General features: G+C 36.3%; 1 protein-coding gene across 5 annotated transcripts in view; it reads left to right on the top strand.

Annotated features, from left to right (window-relative positions):
* Positions 1-27374, top strand: part of ZMYND11 (zinc finger MYND-type containing 11) — a 106637-nt gene that overhangs the window by 2433 nt on the left and 76830 nt on the right. The window lies entirely within an intron of this gene.

Here is a 27374-nt window from a genome sequence, read left to right as displayed (position 1 = left end):
GCCCCTCATCCTTCAGTGTGAAGGACCTGGAATCTCTCCACATGTTTATTTTTATTTATTTATTTATTTTGTTATCAGCCATTCTGAGCACACTACTGAAAGTCTAGGGAAGTCGACCATTTGCTGACTGCAGTTTTGTATAAAAGTGAAAGTATGTGGAGAATAATTCCTAGTGTGGATTTATGTTTAATGCCAGCTTTTCCATGCCTAAACACGTTCTGAGCTGACCAGATATTTGTGTGGGGAAGGGAATGAATGGTTCATGGGCTAGGTAGTACAACAGAGAGTACTTTATCTTTTTGATAATGAGTGTGAAAAAAAAGTTACTGTGTTGATGACTCTTTTTTGATTGTGCTATGGATGGTGGTCTCTGCCATCAGGAAGAGGCATCTGCAACTGATATTTGGTATCAGGTTCAGTGCCAAAGGACTGAGTGAGAAAAATGACTCTTCCACTCCATCTGAAGAGCTGGATAGTGTGATGATAATTACCTAGCGATTAAGTCAGCTATGTAATGGGAATTGTGAGTGTGTGGATGTTTCATGGGGGTCTTGAGACTTTGATGGTGTGCTAGAAGATGCTGCTTTTCCAGAGTTTGGAGCTTTATAGCACTAGTTTAACAGGGAAGTGCCCTCCATACCAGATAAACTGATGTTTTGTTTTGGTTGGTTTGTTTGTTTGGTTTTTGTTTGTTTTGTTTTGTTTGGGGTGTGTGTGTGTGTGTGTGGTTTTTTTTTTGTGTTTTGCTTTGTTTTATCCTAAGCAAACACTTACAGCTTTTATTTTTAAATATACATGTAAAAAAAAAATGGAGTTTGCTCACCATGAAATGAAATTCTTAATAGTTTGTCTTAGTCCTTTTGTATTGTGAGCCAGAGCAATACTTAACTTTTCTGGAAAAACTGAACACTACTGAAGTAAAAAGAATTTTGTTACTGTAATTGCTGTGCATGCAATATATGACTGCTAGGTCATTTGCTGTAATCTGGTGCTCTTTGTCCATACTATTTGTGTGTAGTAGGTGGTCTGTGTGTAGCTAGTGTTCAAGTTGCCTGGGGGTCCTGCCAGCTCTTGTAGCAGGGAGTAGAAGGGACTCTTTAGGAATGACTTGAGGCTTCTGCAGGGCAAGAGTCTGGGTCATCTTTTCAGCCTAACATCATTTTAAGAGCAAATGAGATGGTGAAGGTCTGTGGAGTGTGCTCAGCATTTCTACCTCTTGCAGGTAAATGTAATCTACTGGGTGCTGTTAGTGACGTGGTGCTCCTGGAGAAGAAAACAATGTGAATGGACAGTTAATTTGGCCTCAAACTCACCTTGAAGTGACTTAGGCTACATCTAGGCTGTTGTGCATTTCTACCAGTGAACCATAGTTTAGGGACCGCTGAACTGTGCTATCTGCAATCTCTGAATTAGGATTAAATAGTTCAAAAAGAAATAGATAAAAGACAACATATCAAGGTGTTTTTTTCATTTTAGGCATGGCATCTAAATCTCTCCATAAATATCTTCATTGTCTAGTTTGTTAGACAGTTGTCTCATTTCACACAACGTGAGAATTAGGAAAATTTGGAATCGGGAGACTTGTTTTGGAATCGAGCAGCCAACTTTAGTCAACTGAAGGTTACAAATTTCGGACATAGCTGTAACTAGTTTTCATAGTTACTGCCTCCCACAGTCTTTCAGACCATTTAGCTCTGAAAGTACATAAGGACTTCAGACAGTGAATCTGTCCAGGATAAAAGTTCTGAAAGAGGGACAGGGCGATGATGAAGGTCGTCTTCAGTAAACTTTTGATTTTTTTTCTTAAATGGCTTTTTAGCTAGCCCGAGTGGCATGAGTGTCAGTAAAGTCTTTTATCGATAATGTAGGCTGTTAACAAACGCTAAGTCAAACTATGAACAAAATTAATCTATGCAAAGTATATGTGGCTCATACCAGTGATGAACTTGGTTCATAAAATGCCGAGTTACTTAAAATTGCTAGCCTGATACATGCAAGAGTTTACTTTCCTGAATGAGGTAAAGTTTTAATTTTTTACAAGAGTTAGGTCAGAATTGTTAGAGCAATTCTTTCCCTCATGTCTGTCCAGTAAATATATACATTTCTTTCAAATCCTGACCACTGGTTTTATTAATTAGGGTAGTTTTCCTTTGATGTAATAGGACTTTCTTCAGACATCCTTCTTGAACTGATTGTTTAGGAGATAATATCAGATCATGTTCTTTATCTGCAGTGTTTTTGTGTTGGTTTTTGTTGTTTTGGTTTTTTTTTTTTTTTTTAGTCTCAGGATGTGGTGAACACTCCCATAGTACTTGTGTAATACTTGGAGCATGGTGCCCTTGGTAGCTGGGCAGTGCAACATATGTCATCTTTTATATAGCTCATACATTTTAGTCTGTCAATGTTGCTTGTGCTAAATGTTGTGAACAAAGATTGTTCTTGTCAGGTTCTAGATGATTTTTGATCAGTTGAATGTAAATTTAGCTCATAATTGGTTTATTGTTCTAAGGTTTAATCTGCCAGTTGGGAGAATATAGCCTGCAAAATAGGTAGTTTATAAGATGAGGTAATGATTCCATTTTGCAGGAATTTCTTAATAAGTTAACTCTTACATTCCTAAAAAAGTTTTCAGTGATTTTCAGTGCAGTATAAAAATGAAAATTCAGTAATGATGAAAGAGTATTGTCATCTATACAAAATGCAAAACAAATGTGGAAAACTTTTTCTGGAAATAAAGCTCAGATTTGTTTTTAAATGGTAGAAAATAAAATTTATCCAAAAAAACCTGCTGCCTTGGGTGTAGTGGAGGTAATGGAATTAGATTGAGAGACACCAGAGTGGCTGTGTACAGTATAATAAACACTGGCCTCTAGCCTGAGCGGGTGAGCTCCTATGGCACATGGAGCTCTGTGATTTCAGAGGCCTCTCTGAATGCATCTCCCTTCAACACCAGGACTGGGTTGAGCCATTTTTTTTTCCTTATTTTCAGTTCTAGTCTTTAAACATAGTCTTAGCATGTATTTAAGCCAATGCTTGCCATTAAATTAATTGAGCAAGCCTGAACTCTGTCTTATTATTTATTTATTTTTAACTAAGCTGTGGGTAATGAATTATATGAAGATTTTTTTTTTAGAGGTAAAACTAGACAAGTAACTGTATAATGGATTTTTAGCATTATTTTTGTTTCAAAAGGAGTAAACAAGCTACTTGTTCCAAGCATACTGTTTCACTGAGTATGTGAAGTCATACTAACACAGTTAGCTTGAAATGCTTTTGATATAAGATGGTTGCAATCATTTCATTTAAATACACAAGTTATTAATTGATGAACTAACTTGAATCATAAACTGTGCTAGAGGCTGATTTTTTCCTTATGTTTTGGTAAGATTTCATTCATATTTTTTATGTCTCTCTCCTGTTTTTTCTCCCTGAGATGAACAGGGTCTTTTGTGGGCAGGCGACAGCAGGCACAGTGGTGATACACTGTGACATGTCCATGAACCCAAGTTAAAGCTCATGGTGTCTAATTTTAGGTCAGCCAGCTTTGGTAATATCCCATCAGAGCCTGATCCTATAGCTGTACCACATAGATAAATCCAAAGTGTAGTTATTGAGAGGTTTGTGTACAAAAAGACTGGTTTTGATTTTTTAAGTCTCTCATTTTATACTTCACTAAAGTGCAGAAGTTTCTGCTATGAAAGTATAGAGATATGTAATTTGAGTTAAAAATATGTTATTGGTTAAAATGGCAGGATGATGATATTTCTAATTTCAATATTAGAAAATATTAGAAAATGTAAGTGAAGTATTGTTACTGGTGTATCAAGTCAGAATGTATTTGCATATACCTTTACACTGTATTCAGTGTTACATTGCAAGATTAAATAATTGCATAATAAAACATTGTGAATTAATGACTATGACTCTTCAAACAGCTCTCAATTGTAGTATGATACAAATCTAATTCTTAACAAATTATTTTAGCACCAGAGACAGTGAAATCTGAAGTGCTAAAATCTACTTATTTGTTAAAAAATGAAGTCAACCATACCTACAGAAATACCAGTAATATTCCATTCACCCTTCCTGTGGAAATTGCCTTTTTTTGCATACAAAGAACTGTTCTCCCTGTGTTAACCAATTTTTGTCCTTAATAGGATACTACTGCTTTGAGATCTAGTAATTCAAAAAAAGAAGAGTTAAACATACTGCTGTTTACCTTTTATTTCTCCTATGCTTCATTTTCTTCTTTGTTAGTATGTTAAACATGAAACCAACTTGCATTATATTCATACATACTATTTTAATGCAGCTAATGTAACTAATGTTTTGGTTACAGACCGTAGGAGTCTGCTGGTAGGTGTAGTACTCAAAAGCAGCATTTTGGAAAGTGAGTATTTGTACTTTGATCTCGCGCACTTACAGCATGGCATTATTATCTGGTCTTTTAAAGATAGGTGGATGGGAGTCGCATGCAGTGACTCATGGGATATGGTACTTAGTTCACTAATTTTAGCAGAGCGATCCTTATCTTTCAACGTTAGGTTTTATTGGAACCTTTTGGAAAAGCGATGAAGTGAAACAAAATGGAGTTGAGAGAAAATGATTAGCAGAATCCCAAAGTAGCTAGAAATAATATGCAGTGAAAAATAAATTAAAAGGATGTAAGAGATGTTTATTGCTCAACAAATCTTTGACAAGATGTGAGAGAGAAGAGAGCTTTATCTTTCTTAACATGCTATCATCATTTTCCATTAAGTCTCACAGAACATTTATGCATTCAGTAACAGAGGATGTCGCACTACAGATACCTGTTTACAATTACAGATGCTTCTCCTCAAGTCAGAAACCAAGTAACAGCTAAGTCTGCATTGGCTGTTTGTGTCTTATTACTATTTTCTTGGTGTCAATGCCAGTAAAAGAAAACTTCTGAAGTAAGAGATAGTCTGTGACTAGCATAACACTGCAATGTGTGCATTCACATGCACAAAATAAAGTGGAAATTTTACCTCAGAATGGTGGGAGTTTTGTTTCTCTAGTTTTCATTTTGGTCGGTTATTAATTTTGCCATCAGCATCTTCTGAGCTGTCATTAACTTCAGAGACAAGCTTAAACCAAGTGTGTATGCATAATCCCCTCACCTGAGCCAGTTACTTAAGATTCAGGTTCCAAATTGTACAAAATCAAAACAAAAGAATTGCTATTTCATAAAACGTAATCACAGGCCACTGATTGTTCACTGATGAAAACTGATGATGTTCACTGCAGAAAATTCATTGTAATGATGGAGACCTTGATCATATAAGCACTTGTTTCCCACAGGCATAAAAATGCATAGGCCATGGAGCATACTGATGAATCAAGTTTATTTTCATAAAATATTTTTTGAAATTAAAACTTTACATACAACTCCAATATTCAAGGAAGAACACAGTTACAAATTGTTTTGCCTATGTAATTTTATGTAATGTTATATTTTTGATTCTTCTACTGGAGCATGCAATGTTACATGGGCATTTTTCATGCCTTTTGAATATCAACAGTATGACTATTGTTATTTTTGTACTTGCTAAATTTCATATTGATGATTGTTCCCATTGAAGTTAAGGTACTTTTCCTACATGTACATTTGTCTTTGAAGCAATTTATAGTTTCTTTGAAAAGAACAGAGGAAACATGGCTAACATTTTTCTACTAGTGACTTCATGTTTTCTGTATATCTTAGATCCTGTATGTTATAGAAAGCCTTAAATATAAAGAAAGGAAACTGGTAAAAGAAGAAATACAAAAATATTTACTGGAAAAGCTGATACCATTATGAATAGAAAGGTTTATTTTTACATTAGGAAAGCTAGGAAACAGGACAGGAAACTGAGGATTTTAACATAGATTCGAAATTATGGAAATCATGTATGTTAAAGCAAGTTTAATAATCACATGATTTTATTTTATTTTTTTTTAATCACAGAACATAAAAAACCTTTGAATTCTGAAAATTACTTTGACTCATCCTTTTCATTAGCATTTACCTGCAAAATCTAGGCAATCCTTTTTGTTCCATAAAACAAAATATTTAGAAAGAATAATGTTCTTCTTAACTTGCACTTCTATTAATTGTTAGGCAGTTCAGAAATCTCAGGAAACTTTTTCCTTTCTATATTAATTAAAAGAAAAGAATTGTTATTAGTTGTTTTCACAGGAAGCAGACTGGCACCATTTTTAGCTTCATGTAACTGTAGTTGAGACTTTAGGACGTTCCTAAGAACTGATGGCGTACTTTTTCTCAGGAAGCTGGATGTTTCAGTGTCAGTCATCATGTGCAAGCTGACATTTGAAGATAATACAGCTCACTGAATAATTTGGTGTGGACACTAACATTTTCTCAAAAAAAAAAAAAAAAAGAATTTTTTTTTAACCAATCAAAATAGCTTTCTGAAAACTTTTCTTGGTTTTGGTAAGATGTGGGGAAGAGTTAGCACAGATGTACCCTTTTCTCATTGGTAACTCATGGTGTCTGACCTCATATCAGTCTGACTAGAATGTAATGCCAGGTTGTTTAAAAGCTGCCATATTAAAATCTTGTTTGTTTGCTTATTAAAAAAAAAAAAAAAAAAAAAAAAAAAAAGATTGTCTTATTTCACTGACATGTCTTCTTGGAGGAGAGTGCTGATGCGTACCTGGAAGCATTTCAGACTGACAGTGTTGGAAAACAAGAAACAGGGACACTCTCGAACTGTAATTGCATCTTTCAGTTTTGTAGTTTTGTCTTCTTACACTGACCTGAAGTAAATAGATTTACAGGAAATATTTGTTGTAAGAAAGAGATTTTTCCTTTTCCTGAGCACTTTTCACTTAACTGGCTCCCAGAAGGCTTCTTTATAAAATCTCCTAACTGGAAGCATACTCCTAACTTCTCTTTGATTCCAGACATGAAATCTCTTCTTGTTGTTCAGCTTGTACCTTTTAGGAAATATGGATTATCAGTGAAGTATCTCCAGGTGCTAGTTTTATTATGTTTTCTAATCCATGTTGACATTCTTTTTCTCAATAGTTTTAAAAAGTTTTATAGAAATAACCCATTTACAAGTCATCCAAGTATAAGCCTAACTTGTAGCACTAATTTCTGAAGACGTGTAGCTTCCAATATAATGGAATTATATTTGTGCCTTATAGTGGCATAGGAAATATTGATAAGTAAAAGTTAATTGATGGCGCAGATGCTTTGAGTACAGGTGTGCCAAGGAGCCTAGAAGCAGAACATGGTTTGCTCTGCCAAGTTAGTGGATAAGCAGTTACAGTGTTTCCTGGGCCAGTCAAAAGGAATGATATCCAAATTTCTGCTTGCCCCTTCTTACATGAGAACTGCCTTCCTTGATCGAACTAGCATGTCATGTAATCCAGAGTCTTTTCCCCAGGCACCATCAGTCTCAAATGTCTCCTAAAAAGGTGCCATAAATTAGCCAATTTTCTGATATAGAAAGCTATAGAATACTTCTTTTCCCATACTATTTCCCAAACAATAATAATTTAGATCATGGTTTCTGCTTTTACACGTATAGAATTTTTATGTATTCCATTTTGAAATGTTTTAAATTCTCTTTACTATAATAACTGAACATTTTAGCTAATAATGTTAAAGCCTACTCCTTTTTAGGTCACGTCTGTTCTGTCCTCTCTGAATGCCTTGCAGCCTCCCACTGCAGTGCTCTTCTAGCATTTACCAAGAGCTCCTTCTTTGGCTGCAGAAAAGACCTATGTATACCTGCCTTTTCGGGCATTATTTGATGGAGATAAGAGACCTTGAGGGGCGAGTTAATGAAAGGCCATATTGGTTGTCTGTTGAGTGCAAATAAGAGCTGGGCAATGCGCATATGAAAGGAAGAAAGGGAGAGTTTGGTGAGAAATGCGCATTAAGTGAAAGTGGAGGTACACATGTCACAGTATAAGAGAGAGGACTAGTGTCTTTGCTAACGTAATTTGGTGCAGCAGTGTTGACTCTAGTGGAGCACTGTTAGTTTACACCTGCAGAAAATTTTCTCCTGAATATCTGGAAATTAGAATATATAATGAAGTGTTTATGGATGAGTGACAGAGAGAGAGAGGGTGCGAGAGTGAGAGCGCATGCACACATTTTCAGGCCTGATTGATTATATGAAAAAAAACCTGGAGTTGAAAGAACATTATTTTAAATTAACATTCATTATCTTCATGCGTGAGATAACAGTTCACTTTGGACCAGATCCTAGCACCATTATGTTTCTTGAGCAGACTGCTTTTTCCTTGAATGAGGTTATTCAGTATGAGAATGACAAAATGTAGTCAGATCTTTGACAATAAAAATATATGATTTAGTCACCATATATTAGAATAATACTGTATTAATTCTGTCAGGAAAACATGGATTTTTTTGTTTAATAAGTGGCTACATTTTATTTGAAGTGTAAAATAAAAAGTAGGAGAAGCCTTTTTTTTTGGATCTCTAATCTTAGGCTTGGAGAGGCTTGCAGCCATTTTAATTCATGCTGCATTCATTGATCTAGCAGTTAGATTATTTAATCACACTGCAGCTAGGTCACCTACCTATTGGACACTGTTAAAGAGCTCAGTACTATACTTGGGATTATTGGCTTCTTAAATGTCACTTTTGCAAAAAAAAAAAAGAAAAAAGCAAGCTATAAACATCCCAGTTAACTTATAATCAGTATTAAGGAAAACGCAATGTGAATTCATGTTTTTATCATTCAACTATTTTTTTTTTCTGTACATAATATAAATAGAAAAAAATGCACATCATAGCAAACAAAGGAAAAAAAATCTGATTTTGATCTTCTTTGGCAGTTCTTTTGCTTTTAAATACAGAGTTTTGCAATATTAAGTCATCTAATTAGGCAGCAGCTTGCTATTAAATATTTTCATAACAGACGTAGTTTGTGAGCATGAAAATGAAAGCCACATTTTAAAACTATAACCACAAATAACTTTCTTAAATTAAAAAATACTCTAAAAAGTGGCTTATTCTTTAATCATAATCATGTAAAAAAATGGGAAAAGTCTGTATTTTAGGTGTTCAGCAGCAGTAGGAAACTGATTTCAGAGACTGTGAGTGCTGCAGTAGTAGAAGCCCAGTGATCTAGATATATATATAAAAAGAGAAATAAATGTGGCGACAGCTAATGTGTGGTAGTGAAAAGCGTAGGAGAAGATTGTCGTGATGCTCTTAAGTGTCCTGTATTTTCTGAGAGGGAGCTACTCACAATGAAATAAACCTCTTCTTGGTATGCAATAGGCAAGTATCCTGTATAAAGAGACAGTAAATTCTTTGGCAGTGATGCATTTGGCAGCAGTGGTTTTTAAAGGGTCACCTGTGCACTTTTCAGTTATTTCCCAACAGAGATGGAAAGGAAGGTTCATGCTCTTCTGAGGTATTGTTTTAGTCTGCCAGAATGCAGGTGGAACAAGAAAGTCATGTTTCATATGAAGATGGGAACTGCATTTCCCTCTTGTTAAATGAAAGTTAAGAATCCAGAGATGCTAATTCCATCTGTCTGTGTCTGGATCCTTTGGCTTATGTCCTTGTGCTTTCCTGATGTACCCTGAAAGCTTTGTCAAATGAGGGTTATGATCACATAAAGTGCCTCTCAGTGTTCTGATACCTTCAGCAGACAGACTCGAAACAGAGGAAGGGGTCAGTTCATCTTACTTTAAGTGTTTTCTTAATAAGCAGATTGTTCAATAGTTTCACTCTCAAACTATTTTAATAGCTCTTCTGCTTTATTATATTAGTCTATGACAATTTTGGTACAACTTCTTGTTATACTTTCATCTAGGCACTCTGGGATGTGATTCCTTTCTTTAAGTAACACAGCATGGTTTATATACGAATCTGACTGTAGAGGAGGAATTTGTCTAAAGGTTTTATGAATGCCATCCCATTGCTGAGTAAGACCTCAGTGCAGCAAGGCAGGTTAAATAGGGATCTGATACTTTGCTCTCTTTCTTTTGGAAGAGCACTGAATAGGCTGCAAATGCAGACAGATGTGCTGTGTCCACACTGTATTTCTATACCAGTAAGTAGGGACTTCAGTCATGGAAGGCAACTCAGTGAGGTTAAAAAAAAATGATGCTGAAACCCAGCTGCGTGGCAAAGGATAATGAGAATTGAGTGATAATAAAAGCAAAAAGTCAGTGTTAATGCAACATACTTGCAGTTTTTTAAAGGAGCTGAAGATGCATCTTGAAAAAGATTTTGGGTGGCTGTGTTACAGTTTAGGAGTCGTCAAGGGAAAAGGTGTATAGCCACAGGTAAAGCGGGAGAGTTACCAAGTGTCTGTTGAGTTCAGTCTGTTCTGGTGGGTGTGGTGGCCAGATGATTATCAAACAAATAAATGAAGTACAATATTACAATGGGTATCAAAATTTTTCATGACTATGTTACTAAACTTAAGAAACAAAAGACCTCTTGACAGTTTGAAATTACAGCACTGTTTTTGAGTATTACTTCCAAGTTCCACTGAATTAATGAAATTAACGGAACTGCCAAACTTGGTGGAGAGCTGCCAGTTAGCCATTGTCGCAGGAACCCCACATCTTGGGCAGAATATGCTACTTTACAATTATTTTGTCTTGAATTTAAATGAGGACCTTAACTTCCTGCATCTCAGGCTACAGCAAGCTGCAATGGGAGGTGGCCCTGAGAAGGTATTTGCTAATGAGGCTCTACTACCTCGACAGGTATGCTAGATAATTAAAAAGTGATAGATGATCATGTACTGTGTTTGGAAATTTCATTTGAAGTATATATTTATGTAGTTATGATTTTGACTCATCCAAGCCATTTGTATGATCTGTTGGCACTTTACACAAGAGTAAGGGTGCTTGCCCTCTTCCTGGCCAAGTTCCAGTCTGAGTAATTACATTCTGACTACCTACATTTCTGTAAAGTTTCTTCTGAATTTTGTTGTTGTTGTTTATTTAGATAATAAACCTGGCAGTTTACAAAATAACAGCACAGGATAAAAAAGTTACAAAAATCTCTGCTCCAAATCGCATTAAGCATTTCTGCATGAATAAATAGCGTGGTATAACACAATACAGAAAAAGTACAGAGTGGCACATTCAGTAATAGCATTCATAGAAGAGGTAGATTTTCAGAGTTTATGAAATAGAAGAGAAAGTGCAATCTGAGAAGTGCAAGTTTAAGAGGCGGAGACAAAGGAGAGATGTGAGAAAACTAGATAGTTCTAGGAGGGGTGAGAAAAGAAACATGGGATGAGGTGTAATTCAAGAATGCTTTGTAGAAGCCACTCCTGCAAAAGCTGGTACACCAGGGGTTAAGTTGCTGAGTAGCGTGCACTGTTAAACATATGATATATGGTGCAGCGGGAATGGATATAATTCACTGGTAGGGGAGATAATGCCTGTTTGTGTAGTAGTTAAAACTATATATATGTATTTTTACAAGGTTATTTGGCATGGATTTTACATGTGTATCAAGAAGGGAGGGGGAGTCAATTTATGTGGTTGTGTGTATACATGTCAATAGGACTTAGGCTATCACAGATCTGCACGTGACAATCACCTACTGGCGTAGAAATGTTCCTCTTGTACATACAAACGCATATTTTATCATTTACCACTCAGTTGCTCAGGATCCTGCTTGAATTACAGTAGGAAGAACTTGCTGTGTGTTACTGTACAGTAGCAGGTGGGTAAAAAAAGTACCCAAGCCATATTCTATTGTGGAGGGTTGTTCTGTGGAAAGATGAACTTCAAAGCTGCAAACTTACTTTTTAAACTAATTTATATTAATTATCAATATTAACTTGGAATGGATTTCCACAGGAGTTCAAGATAATCCAATATATTAGACCATATTGCATAACTATTGCAGTCTAAGATTTACAAGAACTCCCAGTATTCTTTTAAAAATACTTAAGTCTGCTTAGAGATGCCTCATCCACAGTCCAGAGGAACCGCATTTGACACATATATTAGAAGTACATGGAAGAAGTTTTAAACAGTTTTCATTTTGAAAATGCTTTCCAGAAAAATGTTTTTAAATAGTACTTGTGAGTGAAATCATCTCAGATAGACTGTTCACAGAAAGAGGGTTTGGTTTTTTTTGTTTTATTTTTCTAGAAATGGAAAAAAATGGGTTTGAATATATCTTGGAATTTGCAAATTAACATTGATGTTTCTTATTGTTAGTAGTTGTTTTTACATTACTTTATTTGCTAATAAAAGTAGTACATAATGTACTATGTACTTATGCAAAAGAGAGATTTAAGACAATGCCTGTGTTTTGAAAGTTGCAGTTCTTCCAATTTTATTTTGGTCTGTTTAATGTTTTTTAGGTATCTGTCTTGGCATTGTTTTTGGAAGGAATTTCAACAAAAATATTTTTCACTTTAGGTCACAGATACATAGCAGTACCAAACCTTTAAGATATTATCTCGCAGAACTACACCAATCCCTTATTCTGACCTCCTTTAGACCCTGTTTAACCCAGTTTAAATAATTTTAGCTATTTCTCCTGGATCAAGCCCACTGAAAATGCAGTTGTGAGCCCTTCTGGTAGCAGCCAGCCTGTTGTATGTAAGTGAAAGGGTTGAAAACCCATCTTCTAGTGCTGTGGGGCAGACAAGGATCTTATCCATTTAGTGGTGTCTGCCCAGTTGGCTCTTTTTTTGTCATCTGTGGGCTTTTCTTATGAGGAAAGCCATCCAGCACTCGCATTCTGGGAATGAGATCCATGTGGCTTCTTACCATTTTTTTTCCTTATGTATCATTTATTAAAGCTGTTATGGAATATCTGCTTAAGGCTAAAGGAGTTTGAACTCTCACTTAGCCTCATTAAGGTCTTGGACTCAGTGTTTCCTACTTCTGCTTTCATCAAGGCCACTTCCTCAGAGGCTTTTGCAGGAGATACATATGTTCTTACGAATGACCTTCTTTGTTTTCTGCCTCAAATCATGGTACAATTATACTTTTTAATCAGCAGGCTTTATTTAATCTCGAAATTTTATTTCTGGTGTTCTGCATCTAAAGCAGAATTTGATTTTTATACTTTTTTTTTGCTGGGGGTTGCCTACTTCTATATTCACACATTCAAATGCTTCAGGCTATTCATACGTGTTTTCTGAAGGGTTTAACAGTTCAGCCATTTCCACACAGACTGTCAAAGTCAATTGGAGACTGTCAAAATTTGCTATCAGACTGCTAAGATGAATCTGCTGCTGTTACTACAGAGTACTTCTCCAGAGCACACAATATTGTTAAGAAATATTTGAGATATTGGAGGTGATGCTGGCTGGAGCTCCATTCCCTAACTTCACCATGTGCTGTAACATTACTCAAACCTATATATTGTTAAAGAAGTGCTAGAGTGGTTTGTATAAAAGACTCCAGACCTCAGGTACTTAGTGGCCAGGTGTTGTTTTAAGTCACTGTGATACTTGTGCGCTGTCACTAAAAAAGGGAAAAAGCAGTGATTTACCAATAGGCAATTTTTTTTTTTTGCATGTATAGTTCATATTTATGTTTTATTTTTGATTACTTTTCTCTCCCTCTGAATTTTTGGAAGTTCCTTGGGTTTTATTTCCATGGTTGGGAGGAAACTAAGTGGCACAGTCAGTCTGTACCTCATATACTTATTCATTGCAAAGATATAAGACTAGTCTTAAGACAAAGAATATAGATGCAGCTCATTAGTTTGAATATACATGAAGAAGTCATGTCTCAAAGAATTCTGATTACTGGTAAGCCACCTCTATTTTTATTTTTACTATAAATTTAAACTTTGAACAATGAATGTGCTTAGTCTAGTGATGCGCTTATTAGGTTAGAAAAAGAACTAGCTTCTAATAGGAAAAAATCATCACAGGACAGACAATATGGGATTTCATTAGCATTTTTGGATTATTAAACTGCAATTTAAAAGTCACATTTCTGTCTAAAAAAGTTTTTCACACTAGTCATACAAGTATCATTAAACAATGTCTTGTTAGTTTGTTTACTTGGGGTCAGATTTTCAAGGATTAAAGCGATTAAAGTTGTAGAGACTCTCTGCGAAGACTACTTACCTGCCATTGGTTTTAGTGGGGCTTTGAATAAATGTTAGTGGACCTCATCTCTGTCTTCAGACATCTTTGAAAATCTGGCCCTTACCATGGTTAACAGAATTCCCTGTGCTGTTTCTTTGGTTTTCCCTTACAAATTCCCCATTTTACTCTGCTCAGGAAGGTCCATTAATTATAAACAGCATTTTGTAGTAATTTCTGAATTTAGAATTCATACCTGTCAAGAGAGATAGACTGACAGAAGAGATGTGGCCCTGGCTTTCCACATAGTATCGTAGTTCTTTGCTCTAATAACATAAATAGTTCTTAGGATAATTCTTTTCATCCATAGACGTTTAAATGCTGCACAAAGGGGATTAGTGTAATTAGTTTTGCATTTGGAAATGGTAATACAGAGATATGCAGTGACTTGCCTGAAGTTAACCAGCACAGGAGGAGACTGTACCAAGTTAGGAGCCCTGATGCTTGGTCTACTTTCTTCAGCAAATGTAGTTTTAGAATGCTTGATCTATCCATACAAAATCTCCAGACAAGAATCTTCTAAATGTAATGATTTGGTACTTAAGCAGTGTGAGTCATGTTCTGGCATGCTGGCAGTGTTTTCTTGTGATATTTCCGTTTCAGATTCAGCTTCGGGGGCTCAGCGGGGGCTTTTGGTCTGGTTGCCATATGAAGTTCATCAGGGGTGACAAGCGAAAGCAGCTTAATGTGCTTGTGTTATTTTTGTCTATAGTAGAAATTTGTGATGGGGACTATTTCTGTTTTGCATGAAGTCACCAAAATAATTCATTGAGCTGTAAGCTAACTGGAGATGCCCAGGACTATTTACAGCAGAATAGCCTGGATAGTGTTAGTTGTTGGATGTAATTATTTTGATTTCACTGGGGGCAGAGGCTAAAAACCACTTGTCAGATTTTTGAAACTGCATACCCTGGTAATTGTGATGCTGAAGTTGGGTTCTGCCACTGGGCCTTCCAAACACAGCTTTTTGTGTATTGGTTCCCCAAATGTAAAATGAAAAAAATGAAAAATAAATCTTATACAGTGCTGTGAGCATAAAAACATTGAAGGCTACGAGATCTTTAGCCAAGTTGGCTTGCAAAAAAACCCACTGGTAACCTTAAACAGCTGCTACTCACCACGGAGGTCTTACCACTCCTCTCTTTGGTTTCTCAAAATTTGCTGTAGAGGAGAGGCACTGGGCCATGTTGGATGTGTGTGCTGTAGGTACAATGGGAGCTCTTGACCCAGCTTGTTTGCTTTACTCTACCCCATTGCTTAGAGCTGATTACAACAAACTTTTCAGGTAGGAGAACAGACATGTTGTAATGTCTCCCTTAAATGAATTCCTGTAACTTCCTCAGTTTCTTCCTGATCCCAGAGGCTAGAGAACATTCCCTCCAAGGATTCAGTTAACCAGCATGTACTTTGAGAGCCCCCAAGCTTAGAACTTATTTCTCCTTAGGATTCCTTCTCTTGGGCACCACAAAAAGGCCCCCAGGGAAGACCCAGGATGTTTCATGTTGTATTCAAAGTAAAAGATTCTCAAGATTCCTCATAGCATACTCAGTCCTTCTAGTCAGAGCTTGATTTAGAGAAAGAATGGGTCTTTGTGGGCCTTACAGGTATATTAGATGGGAAGGCAACTGGTTGAAACATCAAGGTCTGTTTGCTGAGTCAGTAAAAATATATAATCTTTATTACTCTTATTTACAGTCTGCTTACATTAATCATCTAGGGTTTAGATTTGTTGTGAATTAGATGTTGACATTCTAGTGTTCCAACAGAGAGGCTGAAACTATGCTGTTATGTATGTTACTTTCTCCATCTTCAGCCCATGAGTATCCCATGTATTTGAGTAGCTTTATGTTGTACTCAAGGAATTCAGTAAACTTTGATCAATCCCTATGGTTCTTATGATCCCTATAAATGCGTCTGGAAGGAGGTGACTATGGAAGAGAGTAAATAGCCACTTAAGCCACAGACCGCTATTGCTGTGAGGATGACTGTATACAGCCAGTCTGTGTAAATGCAGATTGGAAGCTAGGCAGTAGTTTCTAATCATTAGCATTTCAGATGGAAGAACCTGTCATGATGTCTGTATTAGATGCATGTTGTGCCATGGCTGATTTTCAGTGTTTGCTGTGCAGGGCAAGTATGGCCAAACTTACTCACCCTATGGATTACACACTAAAATTCCTATATGAATAAGAGCCAAAACCCCTTTACTGTATGCTTTGGAGAGCTGAGGGCTCCCGAAATGCAGGTTGGGACTTGTCTCAGCGTTGAGTGCTAGGGTGATGTTTGCTTCAGCAACCGTTGTTGACTTGTTTCTTCCAAATCCAGTAAGTTGAACTGATTCACCCACTGCTGCATCAGCATGGCCCTGCCGCCAGATACCTGCCTGGCAGCCGCACGGGAACCACCCCTGAACTGTTTTGGCCAGGAGACTCAGTGGTTCAGGAGCTGTGCGCTGGCTGCCGCTGGCTTCAGCAGCTCTGTATGGAGCAGGTTAGAATAACTCTTCAGGTTTCTGAGATGATTTACCAGTCATGCTGTCTCACTTCCGTGTTTTTAGCAGATTTTGAATATACTTCTCTATGGCATGATTGCCTCCCTGTAAAATAGCAGTATCAGCACTTTGCTATATTGCAAGGCATTTGGAGTATAAATTAGAGGGGAACAGTTGCTAAGGCAAACACTTCCACTTTATTCTAAGGACAGGTCTGCTTCTAAGACCAGAAGCAGATGAAGATAATATGCCAATACTTTTAGAACTGGAAGAGTAGAAAATTAGAAGTAAGAAATAGTGCATATTGTCTTTGTGGAAGCAATGGATGGAGGGAAGGTGGTTTTGATAAAAATGAAGGCAATTGCAAAAGTAAAAAGCAAGCAGATTTAATACACTACATTGTTTAATGGCTCTATAAAAATGGCTGGAACTTGAAGCCTGTAGTAGCAGGAAAAGAAATTGTGCTTAAACCATAGAAATTGTGAAAAATTCTTGCTGCTATGATCTTTGGATTAATTTTAAAGAAAGTACTATGTTAAAGGTAGCAAATCTTGTACTTAGTAACTAAATGAATGTTATTTTGAAATTGATAAACTTCTAATAACTTGTGAAAGAATGTCATGAGAAGTAGCATCATCATTCTCAAGAGAAAAATCTTCCTTAAAATCTTCACCGAGACAACAAATCTTGCTATCAATTCTCTTTCCAATACTCTAGTACTATTTCTTCATTCAGGGTGAAAGTCTCTTCTCTGGGAAGACTGGAATGTATTTTGAGTTACATTTGCTTATAGTCCATTCTTTACTTTTTGCCATGACATCAGAAGTTCTGTTGTCATCAGTGAGCAGAGGCATTCACTGTGATAAAATCTGGAACTGTCCTCATAGCTTTTTAGAGGACCGAATATTGTTGTTCTTACAGATATTGTCAGGATTCAGACTTCAGCACAGAGGGTGCTTGTGCTATAAAACATAAACCCTACACTTGGAAACACCCTTTTGAATTTCTTTCTTGAGTGTAATTACACAGGAATGGCTTCTTCAGTGTTCCCTCACTAAATCCGAATACCCATCTTTCAAGAATGACTAGAGAGTACTGTAATCAGAATGTATATGCTGCAGGTTTTTTCAGTTTTACAGAAATGAAGACAATTTATGAACTGCTAAAGCATACATATATGATACCTTTTTTTAACTGAGGTTAAGAAACTTTCCTGGTGTCACAGCAAGTCTGTAGCACTGCCAGGAATTGAACTTGGACATATGTGCAGGACAGACCTTAAACAAATTTATTTGCTATATTGTTGAAGCTGGCTGTCAGCAGCTGGCCATGCATTGTCATTTCTGCTTAAAACAGACAGGAGTGGCACATGAGACGGGAGACTTAGTACCAAAATAGTGCAATCTTCCTGCAGCTCAGCTTTTCCATTTCTTAGACTTTTAGTAGATTCTTCCAGAGTGCTTACCAGGTCAGGCAGTCTTTTTTAATTCTTTCTCAAAAAATAGTTGCACTGATTTTACACAAGCTTTTCCTTTTCTAAAGAAAAACAATAAAAAGACTGAGAAGAAAACTTTCTTGTCTAAGACTGTAAATTATTAAAAATAGTGATTTTTTTTTAAAAAAAGTTGAATAAATGGAGACAGTATAATTATTTTTCACATTTCCTCATGAAGCTTACTTGAAACAACAGCTAAAGCACCCTCAATAAAAAGAAGTACTACATTTTTAGATAATCAGATTTTCTTTCCAGTATGTACTCTGTTGGTTGCTTTCTTCTAGCTATTAGCTGTGGCCAATTAAAAATATGTCAGTTTATTTTTTATTCCTTGTAATTAGCGTTCTCATGCTCACTATATCCACTAAACTTTCAAAGCAGTTTTGGGGTGATTTAAAAAAATATTTGTAATTTATTCATTGGTACTGCTTTTTAGAAAATCTTTGGGCTTTTTATGATGCTAGCAAGTGGGAAATATAAGGAAGTAAGGACTACCAAGAAAATCAGGCAGAGAACAGATGAAATGACCTCTCTCCCTTTCCCACGATTGCAGGAAATAAGATATAACAAGGAATGGAGAGGATGTCAGGGAGGTGGCCTATAATCCATGAAAATTTATAGCAAATCAGCCGGACAACTGAAGATGCTCTTGGTGTGGGAAAATGTCTAAAATAACTGAAGTCAGCAGAGAAGTACTCAAATATTATGGCTAAGTAGAACAGCAGTGAGCAGGTCATAAATGTTGGAGTCATCACAGAATTAAGGGTACAAAAATTATATCAATGTGATGGATTACCTGAAGGAAATTAAGTGTCCCTGATGTTTCTCTTGTTCCTTTTTGAAAATAAAGATTTGCAGAAAAATATCTAATTGAGTAGAAGAGAAATCCGACTTTTTTTAATTACAAGACAAAAAATGATGAAGTCCACTACTCCTCCTGGATGAGATCCAGGAAGGGTGAAACTGAATTTCATTTACAAATTTTCATAGTGATAATGTGCCAGTTGTATAAGATTATGAATAGATTTACCCTATTTGTAATTAAAGTATATCTGCACCTTGTAACATCCCAAAATTGTTAGGAAGGCATTTCATAGTATGAGTTAGATTTTAGCTGTTACTGTCTACTTCTGTCCCTTTTGGAATTACTAAAACATCCATGTGTCTTCCAACTAGTTACCCTATTTTCTCCTGCAAGAGAAAAAATCGAGTGCCTCAGTTTTTTTGTACACTTGTGTATTTATCATATAAATGATAAATCCAATGCAAAATGCATGTAATTCTTCATGCCATTATATTATTTCTTCTTTCACCGTCTGCTACCTCCTTTGCTATAAAAGTGCAGTCTCTTTGTAATACACTTTGGATTTTGTTTTTTTTCAGATTGAGCGATTTAAAGATACTACATGAGGGAGAAGTAATTTATGTGATATGGCTACAGTCCTAAGCTGTAACAATGATAAATTAGTAACATTGCTTTAGGAGTTTGCAGTCATTTTGCTTTTGATATGATTTGAAGAATTGTATTGCTTAAACTTGTTTTGTTCTTCACATACCATAGAAATTTAATACTATGGTTCTGTACAGATTCTTGACTGAATTATGACTAGATCTGTTCCTTAGTCTGGTTTACTGGAATATATTAATGTATAGATATCAAATATAATTTATTTCCTTGGCAGTGCTGTACTTTTCTATTTGATTTATATTTACAAAACCAAAATTTTATAATAAATAATAGAACCAAACTACTTGCATAGCTTTCTTTTTGATTTTTTTTTTCTTATCTGCATAAATATTACTGCAAGCTCCTAGACTGATACCTGTGGTAAATAGATGTTTGACATTTTGTATTTCTTTACCATTTTATATGCCTGTTTATCCAGCCACATAGTCCAGTGTCTCTTCCAGAACATGGTTATTCATAAAAGCTGCTGACTGTTGTCAGGACTGAGACTGGAGGGCTGTAGGCAGTGATGAGATGTGAAAATCTGCACCCATACCTTTAAGATACCCATCTACCTGATTTGTTGCCCTACTGAAAAGAGTGTTTATTCGTCTTGGTTATTTTAAAATTAGTTTCTTGAATTTTAGGAGAGAGAATGTAACTGGAGCTGAGAATTGAACTGAAACTTTACTTTTCTTAAAATTGAATTATTTAGAATTCATACCAGAACTTTTGATTTTTGTATTTTTCCCATATGTAGTATTTTAAAATGATTTCTGTAATCTCTGGGATAAAGATCTGGTGCAGGATTATATCTGATTTATAACAGTGGACTAAGGGAAGAACAGGAGGAGAGATGGAGCTTGGAGATTTGTGTTTGCTATTTACAGATCTTGGGCAAGCCCTTTAACCTTTCAAAGACTCAACTCCCCCTGCTTTAGATTGTGGGAGGAGTTTTGAAATTCTTTGGAGGATCTAACAAAAAAAAATCCATTTTCTTTAGGGTAATAGGAACTACACTAGAGAAAACAAGATCGTCATCCAGTCTTAGTAGCTTTTCTTTAAGGGCTATCTAAGAGCTTTGGAAATTAAATATTTTTCTGGGTTTTGGATAATTCTTAGTAATTTAGACTTAGCTCTCTATCCTATGGCAACTCCAGTATGAGTATATTGGCCAAATACATCCATTTATGGTTTGAACTGTGAGGTTTTGAAGTGGAATCAGCTTGTGGACATGAGCTGCCTGATACAGCAGTGGAAGATAACATTTTCTCTTGAAATTATCCTGAGTTATCCCACAGAATACGTCTTCTGCCAGTTTCTACCTGTGTGCAGCTCCTGTTACCATCCCCATCATCATGCTGGTTTTTAGAGGACAGTCATGCCAGTCTGTCTCCAATGGAATTATTTTGCACTCCTGTGGGGACCTGCCCGAGGAGTGCTCTGCATCTTAGGCCCCGTCCTTGTGAGGCCTCTCCCTTGCCAGGCACATGTGAATAAGAGCCTTTCTTTTCATGTTTGCCTTCATGCTCTTGTGTGCTGGTGGTGGGCACCTCACAACCATCTCCCCTCAAACTGGTTTGGACATTCCGGCTTCTGTCCTGGTGTAATTCAAAACCACCATATGATACTTCCACTGCTTTCTTATAGTGCCATCGTGAGAATTGTCACCTTTTACGTTTAAAATGTTACGAATGAAGGCAATTTACATTTTTGCCTTTAACAATATATTTGAAGTATTGAAGAGTTGATAAGCTCTTTAACTAATCCAGAGCTTTGTGTTAGTAATTAAAAAAATGAGTGGTGCCAATTTTCATCAGAGCTGGAGGTCACTGGAGGCATTAATGTACTAAGAAAATGTACTACATAATTTCCTTTCTCCAGATTCTTTTGTGAAAATTGAAATATGCATGGGTTTTATGAATATCTGTTTTTATAAGAGTTTTGCTTTATTTCCTCAGTAAAAATGAAATTAAAAAAACACTGTCATTTTAGTTATTCGTTACTTATGGATGAGGAAAAATGCAATTCCAGGTGCAAATGAATGGTCAGGATCACAGCGATGAATGTATTTTCAGCAGAGGATTTTATAACGTACAGGAGTGTTAGTTTCTCTTGCCTAGTATGATCTTAAGCTTTTGCACTTAGTGGATAAGAGGCACACAGACACTGGGTGTCTAAGCTTAGGGAGTGTGCAGCTATCTAGGAATAGAGGGTTTGAACCATGTTAGAATAAATACTTAATTATTCATGCAAGTGGCAGCAGTCCAGCAGGGCAGCTGAGCACTCCCTTGCCTGGGCTGCTCCAGGGTTGGTGGGGAACACCTTGCCATGGAGTGTGCTGCTGAGGGTTCTCCGAATCCCAGGTAAACCAGTCAAGTGCCCGGAATCACACCTTTATAATCCAAGTATTTAGAGGTCTTATTTTAACTCAGGTAAATGATTGCAAATACTAATGCAGAGACTTTACAAATATTTTTGAGTTGTACATCTGTTGGTTATCCTACAGCAGCCCATAAATGCTTGTACAGAACCTAGGTGCACGTTCACAATTGTTAATCACTTTGTGTTGGGCATTTGGGAACAGGTTAATTCAGTTATTAAAATTACTTGGCCTTTTGTTTGTTTTTTTTTTTTTTTTAATACATCTCAGCATGTTTAGCAGCATTGGTACATACCTACATATCCCTGAAATGTGGCCCCAGCTCCCACTGTATTAGGATCCACGTGAAGTAATGGGTAACTATGAGAACTCCACCTACCTTTTTGACACTAGCTTTTTAATGAGTCTTTAAAAATGCCCTGTCATCACTGAAGACAAACCTTGATTCTAATACGTTACCTTGTTAACAGACTTACGCCATTCTGTCATATTTTTTAATGTAGGGCCTATAATGTTTGTCCAAACTTACCACCTGTAAAGAAAATCTCTCCTGGTGGTATGTTTAGCTCAGCACTGCTTATGCAGAATATTTGTGTGCAAACATGGCAGATACTGTTTTTCAATGTTTTGTTAGTGTGCAGTACTTCAAAGAGTTCCCCTGTATCATTTCATGTATCACTTACTCATAAAAAACCTCTTTGAATATGCATTGTGGGAGCCTCAGAAGAGTGTTAATTGTATTCTGCTGCAATGGTAGCCAGAAGGTCAGGATCTAAAATGAATATATTTCTGAATAATTCCGATTTTGTATCAAGGTTGATTTTTCATGGTTACTACTCAAAGTATCATGCTAATTTATGGCTAATATATTACATATTTTTCCTGTAAAAACAAAGAGGACTGTTCTCACAGATACAGGCGTGCTATCTCAACATTTCTACATTAGAAATAATTAAATGTATTGGTAGATTCTTGGACTCATCTCAAATGTGTGCAGAAACTATAGTTAGGAAAAATTCTCTTTTGAAAGGAATCTACTAGAGATTGTTAGGTGAGATTCATTAACTATTATTGATATCAATATATGCATCTGAAAGCATTTTGAAAGAATATTTAAGTAATTTATTTCTTTAAGGAAGATGTGTATTAGCTGAGTTCCAATACATTTTTATTCCTCTTTGGAGAACAATTGAGTATAATTATCTTTGGATTAATCAGTTTTTGAAATCTTTTCCAATGATATGTATAGAGAGGATTAAGAGACAGATTACCAAAGCATTAAGATTTTTTCTGGTTGTTTTTAAGAAGGAATCCTTGCCCTAAGTCAATTACAAAATTATTTCCTTGTAAGAAACTGTTGAAAAAACTAAAAAAAAAAAAAATCACCTGTAGCAAGGTTGTGTGTCCTAAGGCTTGAGAGAGAGGTCCTATTTTGGTCATGCACTTTTTCTAGCTCTTTCTTTCCTTGTTACGTGGTAAGGCAGAGTTGTCTTTTTCCTTTCCCATTACAGTGTTGAAGTTCCTTTTCTCTAGCTTTTCTTCTATTAGGTGAACAGCAATAAAGGAGAGGAATAACATCCCTTCTCACATCCTCTGCTACCATTTTTCACTGGGGAATAGTTTTGTTTTTCTTGTGCTCATTTTTCATGGGTATTAACTTGCTCCAGAGTGTTCTCTAGTTTGACCTTTATTTTATGTTTTGCTTTGGATTTCATTGCAGTGATGATACAATTTAAATGCACTTCTGTAAGGTTATTTTAATTGAATGTTTGAGTAACTCCATGTGCCTCTGTAAAGAATGAAATTAACTTGATCTGGAGCTTGGAAAGACTGTCCTATGTATGATTTCATAATTTTAAAAAATAATTGAATATAATGTTCTGTTGAAGAGATCTCAGATCACAGTTCATTTGCTTTTGGCTTTAGGGAACCTAGGTGCAGCTGCACCCTGGATTCCTGCAGCTGAAGGGCTTCTTCCAAGCATCCTGTTATATCAAAACATGGTATGTGATGCAGTTCCAGATCTGAGAGTCACAAGCTAACCTTCTCCTATAGGAATCTGCTTTTGAGTCATGATTACTTCATTTTCTTGCCTGTCTACAGTAGTCCTGATTTAGCACTGGACTGTATCACATCAGACAAGCCTAGGTGGATAATGTTAAATAGCTCTGTAATAGTATGTCCATTACTTTTGTGCCTTCAGGGGTTTTTGTCTGCTTTGTTTTTCTTTTTTCTCATTTCAATTTTATTGGAAAGCCTGAAGAGTAAAGGGTTGAGAATGGCATAGACCATGCTCTAGGTGGAGAACAGTTACACTGAGTTACTAACGCAGGGTACAGGTGCAGTTGGTTCACCACTGCTTTCCTCGTTCTTCTGGTACATCTGTTCAGTGGGACTGTTTTCAGTTTGTCTTTATTTCATTTGCTTAATGGAAAGTTCTGCTTATCTAAGCCATTTTTGCTAACGTGCTTGCAATCACAGTTGCGTATGAAAAGGAACAAGCTTGCCATTTTCATTATACTTCCACAGTGGCAAAAGTTTCTATTACAGATCAGTTTTTATTATAGCCATCCAGGAGTCATACTCTTATATCAAGGAAATACCATCTGCTAAATGACACAGCGTACTCAAGCAAAAACTATGTATATGTGAGTCCTAAAACCCATAAAGGCAGAAACAAAGAACAATCTGTCATTTGAGACATCAGCCAAGATTGAGTTTTTTCAAAGGTCCATTGGACTTTTTTTTGAGATGTGGATGATTGTAAGAGCGAGCCTTAGCCCTTGTCTATAACTCATCACTTGTGACAAGTGGAAGAGAAAAGGAACGACTTTAGGTGAGGTTTGCCCATGGGTCTAGCCAAAACCTAGAGCCAGCCAAGATGGTTAGCAAGAGGCAGCATTTGAGCTGGGTCATAAACCTTGAAAAGGCAGTCATAAATCATAATTAAGGTTTTTTGTTTCCTCAGTGGTATAACTCTTCAGAAATGGAGACAAACTGTTTACCAAAGTCCATTTGTTTGTCTTTGGAAAAGTGTTTATGAAAGCTGAACCAGGGTTTATTAAGCATATCTGTGGGAGACAAAAGAGCGAATTGTTGGTCTCCAAGCAGCAAGCGGCACTGATAGGCTGACCGGTGTGGTCAGAAAGGATATTTGATTTCAAAGGATAAACTACAGGATTCATTTTTTTCTTTTTTATCTGAAGTCAAGCTTATCTGGTTGATGCCTTATCTAATTTAACTTACGCGAATTGTAAATTCAGCTATGTTAAGCAAACAACTTATTTTGTTTTAATTCCATTTTCTCTTTGTTTTAATAAATCTTGGTTTTGTTAGGATTACTGTTGTGTGGGTAATTTCATACAGATGTCTTCAAAGAGTAAAGAAAAATCCATAACTCTTAAAGAGAATAGCTGAAGGGGAAAAAAACCAACTCTGGAACTCCTTTTCATTCCTCCACGGTCCTACTGGAGGGCTTTGAATTGAGGTGTATGAGGAAGTCGCCTTGCTGCAGTTGGCAACCGTAAGAGAGAGCCCAAAAACTGAAGAAGAGATAAAAAGTTAATGATTTCAGTCTATAAAATTTAAATTTAAAAATTTTCAAAGTCCTATAAAATGTAGGACTATTAAATAATATAGAGGGGAGTAACAGGAGTCTCCCTGTGAGATGACAGGGAGTGGGGTGGGGATGTATTCTCTCTGAAATGAAGTAGTAAAAAAAAAGTTTTGAGATATATAGTAATATGAAATAAGAGTAGAAATGATCAGGTTGTGTTGTTTTCTGCTTATTTTCCAGCTTCATAAGATCAAGAAATCAGATATTTAAGAGTAGCTTGTAATTTTATAAGGTATAAATAGTGTTTTCAGACAGTGTGCATTTAGCCTGTAGAATTCACCGTGGAGGTCATATAGTTAAATATAGTGGTTCAATTTTCAAAAAGGGCTTGATGATATAAAGGCTAATAACAGTGGCAGCAAAGCATGCTTAGAGAAGGGTAATCAAATCTCATGATTTAAGACATAAGCGCATTACCTGTAAGCATCTGGAAAGACCTCGTTCCTCTCTGTCACTTCTGCAATTAGTAAGGTTCATTGTGGGTGTTTGTAGCATCTAATTTTTTTGAAGCATTGCTACTAGTAGGATACTGTCTTCTGTATGTCATCATATTGTGTCAAACGCTTGCACAGAACATTGCCCCGCTTTTCTGTGCTGTGTTGAACGACACCAGTGTGGTCTGAAACAAAAGGACCTGGTGATGTGGTGGTGCTGCTAGCTGCAAAAGCACAAAATTGCCTGATCCACCACCAAATAGAAGTGAACTTGAACGTTTTTTTATGTTACTTTGGGATTTAATTTAACTCTTTTGTAAATCAGTTGTTATAGTTGATGCAAAATCCCCCTGCATTTATAAGCAGTAGTAAGATAAGAACTGAATGCCTGAATGGAATCAGGCATTTTCTTTTGAAATACAAATGGAAGTGTATTTTATATCTGATTTTTCCTTTAATTTTTTATTTCTGAAGTTTGCTCTAAATAGCAACTGCTGAAGTTAAAATATTTTATTTAAAATGCGATATGAAGGGTGTAGACAGAGTTGAATCAAATGTGAGTTCCTGCTTAGTAAGTAAGATCTATAGGAAGGAATTTAGATACTGTTTCTTTTTAGTTAGCAAATTAGGAAAGAGTAAGAACATGCTGTTAAACCTCGGTAAATCACAGAAAGAGATAAAGATCGCTTGGGCGGCTGAAGGTTTGAATTATAGTGTCAGATAAATCCTAAATGTTTTGAAGTGCTTTTCCAGCACCCTCTCTACAGAGGAGTCCTTGAAGGGACTGGGGCATCCGTCGCCTGTGAGGAGGGTGACTCCTCGGTGGGCGGCTCACTGGCCCGGGGGATGTAGTTCCACTAACAGCTTCTCTGGGAAGGGAGCTTGTACCTGTGGTTTCAACATTTCTCTTATTTATTTTACAGTCTGTTTTATAACTTTACGTGAAGTCCGTAAAAATCAAGGTCAAATTGAAGGAACTCTTGTGAATAAAGGGAGGCTTTTAGATTGTTGAAGACGGAGACGTTAGTGTTGAAAATTTCTGCTACTTGTATGTTGCAACTTCTTTTTACTGCACTTAAACTATTTGGAGGTGGTTGCAGGCAGTGCATACAGAAATCAAACTCACACTAACCAAATAAATTTGATTAATTGCATGCTGATAAAGTCAGGAGGGTGAGATAACAGTTCCAGTAGTGGTATGGTATAGAGGATGAAGGCCATGAATTTATAAAAAAGGATGAAAAATATATACTTTACCTTAAATGAAGGTACTACTGATCTGAAATAAACAGCCTTGTGACCTAGGAGTTAGTGAAAATTAGCCTCCTGAAATAAGTAAGGATATTAATTTTCTTTCTTAGTTCAGTTTCTGCTTGATCAAGGTATTGTCATAAAGTACTGAAGAAAAT

This window comes from Tyto alba, unplaced genomic scaffold (genome assembly GCF_018691265.1).
Source record: "Tyto alba isolate M040663 unplaced genomic scaffold, T.alba_DEE_v4.0 Super-Scaffold_38, whole genome shotgun sequence".
Taxonomy (NCBI): Eukaryota; Metazoa; Chordata; class Aves; order Strigiformes; family Tytonidae; genus Tyto; species Tyto alba.
This window is presented reverse-complemented; position numbering and strand designations above follow the sequence as displayed.